This window comes from Ceratotherium simum, chromosome 3, assembly GCF_057802395.1.
Source record: "Ceratotherium simum simum isolate JZ-2026a chromosome 3, ASM5780239v1, whole genome shotgun sequence".
Taxonomy (NCBI): Eukaryota; Metazoa; Chordata; class Mammalia; order Perissodactyla; family Rhinocerotidae; genus Ceratotherium; species Ceratotherium simum.
In genome coordinates, this window is record NC_141902.1 from 29,130,914 (window position 1) to 29,140,255 (window position 9,342).

General features: G+C 37.4%; 1 pseudogene; it reads right to left on the reverse strand.

Moving 5' to 3' along the window:
- Positions 1-7,682: 7,682 nt before the first annotated feature.
- Positions 7,683-8,640, reverse strand: LOC101387952 (olfactory receptor 11H1-like; annotated as a pseudogene).
- Between the last annotated feature and the right edge of the window lie 702 nt (positions 8,641-9,342).

A 9,342-nucleotide genomic window follows, 5' to 3' on the forward strand; every position in this document is an offset into this window, starting at 1 on the left:
TGAAACTGCCTTTCCTGGAGCACCATAGTTGTATGCGCCTCTGACTTCAGTGAAAAGTTCAGAGCAGGCCTGAGGAGAAGAGCCTGGGGATTCATCGTCTGGATGACTTGACCCTGCAAACTACCAACTTCATTGTGGATCTCACTCAGTACACCTGATTCTGTGTCATTCTATTTCCACGGCTGTTCCTTGAATTTATTTCTTGAGCTCACACTATAGTCCCTGACTATGTCAAATAGCATACCCTGGTGTTCTTGGGCTTCCCTCTCTATTCTAGTATCTAGGGAGATTTTAGGATCTGGAATAGATCTCAGACCAAGGAGACACAATGGCTTTGGGGCAGAGATCCTAGGAATACAGAACAATCCTGGGCTGTGGAGTGGTCCTTTGTCCTCAGGAAATTAGCTGTCTTGGTATTACCTGAGGCATCACTTAAATTGTCCACAAATGACAGTTCCTCACTCCACCAATTAAATTGTGACAAGCTTTAAGCCGAATGTGCCCCTTGAGCTCTGCCTAGCCTCTGCCTAGCTTGAGGTCTCTGGCTTCCCCTGGAGAGGGCCAGGATCTCTACGGAGGGGAGATTCTCTATTTTTGCTTTCTTCTCTGTCAGTTTCCACTACTTGCTCTTTCACCTTGTACACAAAGCTTACCTGGCACTGGGGCAGCAATTTGTTTACCTTTGAGCAGATGAATGGAGGTCAGTGGAGACAGTTGAAACTTCTCAGGAAGGGCTCTTTTTCATCTTCTCCTGTAGCAAAGGTGTAAAAGCCTCTTCTTCTGTGATTTTTTCCTCCACAATGGCCCCTGTCCTCTCTCACACCTAGGTATGACACCCCTGTTAAACTGAAAATGAGACATGCCAGGCAAAGAGGAGAGTGCTTTGTGAACCTCTTAACTTCTCCCCAAACTGCACTATTTTCTCTGTTTTCCCTCCTAACAACTTTTTCTAGTTCATGATTTCCTCTTTTCCAGTCTGGTTGGGGATTTCAGTTCTCACTACTTTTGTATCATATCCTCCTGATGTCTGAAAGAACAAGTCTCTTCTCCATTTTCCAGGAGACTTTTCTTTCTTCCTTGCAATAACAGTGACCCACTCTTTCCACTCTACCTTTTTTCTCTCAGTCCTCCTGATATTGAACTTGAAGTGAGTTTGCTCACCCATCACGCAGCAAGCCAATCTCTGACATCAGGTGTAGTGGAAGAAAGTAGGAATTTTATTGCAAAGCGCTGAACAAGGAGAACAGGCAGCTCGTGCTGTAATCCTGAACTCCCCGAAAAGCTACAAGCAAGTGTTTTTAAAGAGGAGATCAAAGGAGAGAAGCTATGGTGGTCATGACCACAGGCATCTGGGGGAGCAATTGTGCAAGAGTCTGAGCGGACATTCTCGTATCATCTCAGACCCTGTGAGTGATCATACTGAGGTGAGCTGTGGCATTGCAGGTCAGTGCCTTCCTACCTGTGTTTGGCCTTGTGAGGTGGCTTGCAGGGAGGAGAATGGTGAGACAAGAGATGCCGCAGGTAAAGTCCTTTGTTGTCTGCCTCCATGGTGGATGGTGGATTCTGGTGCCAGGAAGTCAAAGAGTTGGGGTCTGGGAAGCTTCAGCTTCTTGTTCTTCTCTGGACATCAGTTTCCCTGTAATAAAACATCAAAGGACCCTTAACTAGCCAAAATGTTAGCATGAGGCCACCTGGGCTCTAACAATTTGTTATTTGCCTCGTGAAGTCCAGTATACAAAGGTTTAAAAAACCGGTATTTACATATGAATGTAACTTAGAAAAGCAGGAAAAGGGATGGGTGCTTTTGGCTTTAACCCCATATATGCTGGGTTTAATGTAGGGGAACTGATATCAGGGCTGGCATCACTCCCAACAGTCTTAATATTAAACTCCTTTGTAGCAGGAAGATTGAAGAGGGACCCATAATCTTAGTGAAGGGAACCTGACCTTCAAACTGAGGTTAGAAGTGCAGAGGAGAAGTAAGAAGAAAGAGAAAGGTAAATTTCTATCTGAACAGCAGGATCTTCTTTTCCAAAGGATATGAGCCATTGAGAAACTTCTGGGAAGGAAGTCACGAAATCAGAGCCAGGATGGGTTTTCGTATTTAGTATTCCAAAGAGAGAAGGATCCCCCACATTCTGATTCATATCATGCTTGACTTGACTGAAAATCTTTTTGGATATATATTTGTTTTCTGCCTCTGTTTTTGGGGTAAGAATTATGAAGTTTGATTACGGAGATATGAAAATACTTATTTTGTCTCTTGTCTCAAGCATTCATTTTTTTCAATTATCACATGAGGTGCTTTTGTTTGTTGAGGATTAGGGAAACATTTATATTTTTTGTCACACACATTCATGAGTTTTGCCTAAAATCTTAGGCTCTGTAGTGCCTCATTTTTTTGTTCTTATTAACATTTTTGTCTTTCAAAACTTTTCTATCCACTAAATCTGTTTCTCTTGCTGTTTATTTGGATATAAAGATTTGATTGAATATCATCTTCCTAAAAGGTAGCATTGAGAAAAGAGGCTATTTCTAAACTTCCATCACTATATTTGTTTTCTTATTTTATGCCCAATACATGTGTGGCAAAGTGTGTTAGCTGCATACTTACTGTCCATTTTTCTTATTTCCTAACTAACACAACCTCACATCTATTCTGGTGGAATTGTGCCAGAAAAATTAAATGTCGCAGCCTCTCTTGTATGTAGGGGCTATTATGCGACAAACTTCTGTTCAACAAAAAATATAAATGGAATGTAGTTTGGCATCTTTACTGCTATCTGAAGCTTCAGCTACCATCTTCAGATAATAAGATGACTTTGAGAATGAAAATATGTCTAAGAAGGGATTATCAAAAAGCCAGGAGAGCCTGAGTGCCTGATGGCATCTTGGAACTGCCTGTCTCTGGACTACTGTGGACTGCCTACCTCTAGAAGTTTATATGTGAGAAAAAAACTATCTCTTTATCTTGCATAAGCTGCTGTTACTTGAGTTTCTATTATATGCAGCTGAATCTAAGTCTAATACATAACAATTCTGGGTCCCTGGATAGACTTGAGTTTGCTTTTTGTTTCCATCACTCAAGTGGCTAAAATATGAAGTATCTAAATTATTTAATAAAAAGTAATTATTATGTCTTCCAATTCTGGATTCTTTGCTTCTTTCAAGGTAGTTGAATGATCATTTTTTAAAAAATAGCTCTGTTTTTATTAATATGATTTAAAATATATACCTTGATTGATAAATGGCATGTTTTTTAAAAGAGATGGACATTTGAAACAGGTTGTTATTTTTTCTTTTAATTTTTTGTTTATTGGAGTAACGTTGGTTTATAACATTGTATAAATTTCAGGTGTACATCATTATACTTCTATTTCTGCATAGATTACATCATGTTCACCACTCAAATACTAATTACAAACCATCACCACATACATGTGCCGAATTATCCCTTTCGCCCTCCTCCCTCTCCCCTTCCCCTCTGGTAACCACCAATCCAATCTCTGTCTCTATGTGCTTGTTTGTTGTTGTTATTATCTACTACTTAATGAATGAGATCATATGGTATTTGACCTTCTCCCTCTGACTTATTTCACTTTGCATAATACCCTCAATGTCAATCCATGTTGTCACAAATGGCTGGATTTCATCGTTTCTTATGGCTGAGTAGTATTCCATTGTGTATATATACCACAACTTCTTTATCCATTCGTCCCTTGATGGGTAGGTGTTTGAAGCATAATAATTCAAACTCTCTTTTCATGAAAATTGGTTCTTGTACTAGTGGTAAGCAGGGGGCTTAGATGGGAGACAGAAACATGTAGATGGGAGGTCGCTGGGGGAAATTTTCCTGTTTGGGAAAATTCATTGGAGATTCATTCAATTGCATGATATATCTCTCTATTTTCTCTCTTCTTTCTGTTCTAAGCATCTAGAACAAAAATTGCAAAGCCTGAATTTGTTGCCAAGAACACCTCTTTTCTTTAGAGAAAGAGCTGATCTTGAGTGAAACAGAAGCACTAGAGAGCCAAATTTACTTCTCTCCACAGTCACCCCTATGGCAAAGTCTTTGAGAAGCTATGGAAAGACATATGTTATAAGGTTTAGCGAAGACAGTAGCATTGTCCTTTCCTAATGCATAAAGTGGAGGGAAAGCTTAGGTAAGCAATATGTTTAAAAGCATTGCTCTAAATTATATATCCCTTTCTAAACATTAATTCTTGAACTCCCCATTCTTTGTAAATTAAATGTGGCATACATGTTTATCTTGGAAAAATTAGGAAATAAACATATATTAACATAAAAGAGAAAAAAAGAATCTAAATTATCCATGCTACAATCACTCTATATTTAAGTAAGCTTGTATAATAATTGTGTTTCATGATCTGCCTTTTTCACTCAAAATAATATTTTACCTGTTAAGTAGTTCTTACACATATCTTCGTGTCATTTGCATAGTTATTATCTTAAAACAACAGAAAATAAATCTCTTAAAGTGTATCTCCTACATGCATTTCTCCTCTACAATATTCATTTCTGAGGTAAATCCAGCTTTTTGGCCTGCATTGTCATGTGGTTCTGAAGGTGGCTACATAGGACATAGCCATAATTTCCAGGGGAGAAAGTATGGCACTGCAGAATTCTTAGTGATATTGAAGTCAGCAGAACTGGTTCCTTCACTTGCTTATGTGACCTTGGACAACATACTTGGCTTCTTTGGGTCTCATCTATGACATGAGTATGAGAATATCTAACCTAACTATGTCACAGAATTTGTGTGGATGAACTGAAAGAGTATGTGAAAGTGTTTTGTAGATGATAAAGAGCTGTACAAAAGAAATATACTAATAACATTAACTGAAATCAATTATATGCATACTTTGTATAAAATCCTATCCTGATTAACCGTATTTATGACTCACAGCCACTCTGTGACAAAAGTATCACCATTAGCTCTATTCTATAGATTAAAAAAAATCAAGGAAGAAAGGCCAAATAATTTGCATAAGCTCACACAGTCAACAATAGTACTTAGATTTGAAACTCATCTATCTGATTCTAGAGTGCTGGCCCTTCTCTATAGTAGTAGAAAAGTGTGGGCCCTGTAGTTAGCCAGCCTGGGATTGAATACCATCTGCAACTGAGTTACTCTTTGTGCCTGTTTCATCCTTAGTAAATTGGAGATACGATAATACTGACCCGACTTCTTTGGGTTGTCATGAGAGGTAAATAAAGTGACATATGTAAAGGACTTATAACAGTGCCTGGCACAAAACAAGTGGCTCAAAATGTTCATGATCATTCCTTTCAATCTTGTCAATAAGAGCAAACCCTGTAGTGGTGAATTCACACATATAAACTTGTTAATCTAATAAATTCACTTTCTCTTTTCTTGTAATATTGTTTTCCCATGTGCCCCATGCCTTTGTTTTTCCTGAAATCTTGAATGTACATAATGTTTGGTTTGATAAATAACTTTTACTTTGTGAGGGAGTTAGTTGAAATTGAGGGAGATTCAATGTTCGGTCAGCTTACCAACAGTTTATAGGCAGCTAATAACACAATGACTCGTATCTGAAAGTAAAAGACACTGACTTGCTCTTTTCATTTCCCCTAAGGAAACCACTAACCAGCACAATTATTTTTAACTATCACCTTGCTGTGTTCTTTTGAAAGTTCAAATGCTCAGGACAAAAAGAAAGAACACTATCTTATTACTGCCGTCTCCAACACTCTTTTTCTCTTCTTCTCTCTCTCTTCGGGATGCAGTTTGGCTTTGAAAAAATATCCTATTTAAGTTATAGTGGTATGTCAAATAATTTAATACTATGGAAAGGGCCGTGAACCAATCATAGTGTTTGGTGTTGTAAGAAGAGATCATTGAAAAGCTACTTGCTTCATAAACGTATTAACTTAGTGACCGAAGGAATGGAATTCTGACATTATGGTGGAAATATTTTCAGCCTTGACTGTTCTTCTTCAGCTCTTTGCTTATCTGATCTCAGGAAACTTAAAAGTCACGTACCCTGGGAAAGGGGATAGAGTTAGAAAATCTAGCAGTGAGCTAGATTAGTGAGAGAGATACGGCAGAGTTCTGATAAGAAAGATTGACTAAGGAGCTTTGCAGTGTCTTATATCGAAGGAACAAATAGTTGTTCTGCCTGGAATGTCCATTTCTAAACTCACAAAAGCATCCCTATATCTTGAACTGAGTAATCCATCTCTTTCCCAGGAAATTGTTCAAAGATAAAAACCCTAAAGGGAAAATTGTTATGTGCATATATTATTCTTCCATCCTGGATTTTCTGGGGCAGTTCTGTATTTGGATTAGATGATGAGTCCTAATTTAGGTTTGCAAAATATTGTTATGGCAAGTATTTATGAAGATTTTCTAGAGATATTAAATTTTACAATAAAATAATAGAAATAACTATAATGTCCAACAAAAGGATTGGTAATGGATGGAAGGAGAGTCTGAATCCCTGAGTACTTATTCTGTAAGTGGTCATTATTGTGTAGTGGTGGCATTAATTTTTCTCCTAATCCCCCTTCTGAAAATTCTCTTTCTTATATCCTTCATAAGTCAACTTCAAGCTACTTGGAAGGACAGTCCTCTTTCTAGGAAGATATTCATCCCACCACATTTGAATTTACGTTCCATACCACATTAGTTGAATGGAATATTATAGTTACTAAAATACAATAATTATAAAAACTTGCTATAATATGAGAGCAAGTTTGATGTTATATTAAATAAAGCACATATGTAAATGAAAATAGTTATGTCACAATGATTGAGCTCTGGATGCTTTTCTTCTTTAAAAATTTTCCTTAATGTTATTTTAACATTGTCTCAGCAACAAATAACAACCAATTGTTATTTTGTAATTTATTTTCTTTTGAAATTAAGTAATTATCCCTGAGTATACCATTTCCCTCTCCAATTTTTAGGAGGAGATGTTCTATGATCTAAAATCCAATTAACTGACCCATCAAGTTTTTGGTGACACTTCATTTAGATAAAAATATTAGTACTCAGAATACTGTATTTCTGAATATTTTGGTTGATGTTGTTATATATGGAATTAAAATTGGCCCTTTAAGGGCTTAGAAAGGGAAATGTATAAAGAAAACAAACAACATATGTCTGGATATCATCAGGCTAGCATACTATTATTATCCCATAGAAATTTTGGATAATTGCTTCTAAGGGTTTATTTACCAGGAGTGACCATATTAACAAAATAATGAAGTCAAATATGAAAAGAACCACAATCAGAAAATAATATATTTCCTTCTTTTATTTGCAACCAACCAACTAAACAAACAAAATGATACAGTTATCATTTTATTGATCCAAGGACTATTAATCTAAATTATCAAATAGAATACACAATTTTTATCACAGAAGAATCACATGAACTATCCAGAAAACCCCCATATGGGTATATTTCTTAGCTAATATACAGTCTAAGTGCCAAAGAGGAACCCAACAATTCCATTTATCTATATAATCTGGCCACCTTATGATTATAAGTGGTCCCTTAGATGTGTAATTTTATAGGCTGATGTAGTCAATATGATTAGTCCCATATTTGAAGATTTGGATAACTATATAAGTCTCACTGCTTTTTGTTAGACTATACTGACCTGATAATGGAGGGATCGTCTAGTATATCTTAGATTATGTTGACACTCCCCAGAACTTTCCTTAGGGCTGCCTTTATCTCCTTATTCTGGAGGCTATAGATGAGGGGGTTGAAGAGTGCTGTCGCCATAGGATAGCACAAAGTTGCAACTTTCTGTATTCCAGCAGAATATCTGAGTCCTGGGCTCACATACATGACCATCAGAGAGCCGTAGAATAGTGATACCACAGCCAAATGAGACCCACAGATAGAGAAGGCTTTATGTCTCCCAGTGGCTGAAGGCATACGCAACACAGCTAATAGAACAAGAGTATAGGACCCAAGGATGAAGAGGAAGTTACCAAAGATAACTAATGAGCTTAGAGTGTAGTAAAGCAGTTGTATTGTTGGGGCAGAGTCACGCGCCAATGCAAATAGTGATTCCGGGTCACATACAACATGGTCAATAATGTTTGGACCACAGAAGGGCATCTGAGAGATGAGAACAGTGGGGATCAGGAGCCACAGAAATCCGCAAACCCAGCAGATAATGACCAGTTTGGTATAGAGATGCCCAGTCATTATAGTAGGGTAGTACAAGGGATGGCAGGTAGAAGGTATTGATCAAAGCCCATGATAGCCAAAAGAAAACATTCAGATGTTCCCAAAGAGAAAAAGAAATAAAATTGGAGTAAATATCCAGCAAAGGAGAGGGTCTTATCTGAGAGGAAGTTGACCAACATCTTGGGGACTGTAGAAGAGACATACCAGGTCTCTAGAAAGGAGAAATTCCCCAGGAATATGTACATGGGATGTGGAGTCGCCGGTCACATAATGGAGCACAAACAATGGCCCCATTCCCTGTTATGGTCAGAGCATACGTTGTGGTGAAGAGTAAGAAGAGGAGGATCTGAATCTTCCACTCACAGGAAAAACCTAGGAGTATACATTCTCTTACAAAAGCAAAGCTGGAATCTGGCTCAGAGACATTCATTGGGTTAGTAACCTGCAAGGTCGAGACATATTGTCATCAGAACTAGTTTCAAATGTGTTTCTTTTTCAGAATGAAAAGATGATGACCATGGGGTCATTTTTCAAAAGAATCATCAGTTAGGAAGAAAATAGGGTCTACTTGTTCTTGGTTTTATACTCTGAGTTTTGGGCATAGTAGGTAGCTAGCTATACAGAAACAAGATTTGCCTGTTTCTAAATCTCTCCCTTACTATGTAACTATGATAGAACTAAGTAAAGTTTAACTCATTTTGTAAGCTTGCTATTTTGGGTCAGGGATGATCTATGATGGATTCTGTATAGCATATAACACAAAGTTAACACTTAATAGATCTACTAGTTTGTTATCCTAAATCCGTCTTACAGTGCCATAGACTCAATAAAGGTTTTAATTTTACTATTTATTTAAATATATTACTTAACATATCTTTCAAACATGAAAAAGAAATGGACATATTTTACAGAAAGTTGGTAGTAATCATTTTAAGGTCAATATCTCTGCAGTTGTCTTGCTATTGCTGTTGGTTTAAGCATCATAAAAATGTAATACCATAATGTTACTTACCAATACTCACTTTTTTTTTGAGGAAGACCAGCCCTGAGCTAACATGTGTAGCCAATCCTCCTCTTTTTGCTGAGGAAGGTTGGCACTGAGCTAACATCTGTGCCCAATTTCCTCTATTTTATGTGGGACGCTTAC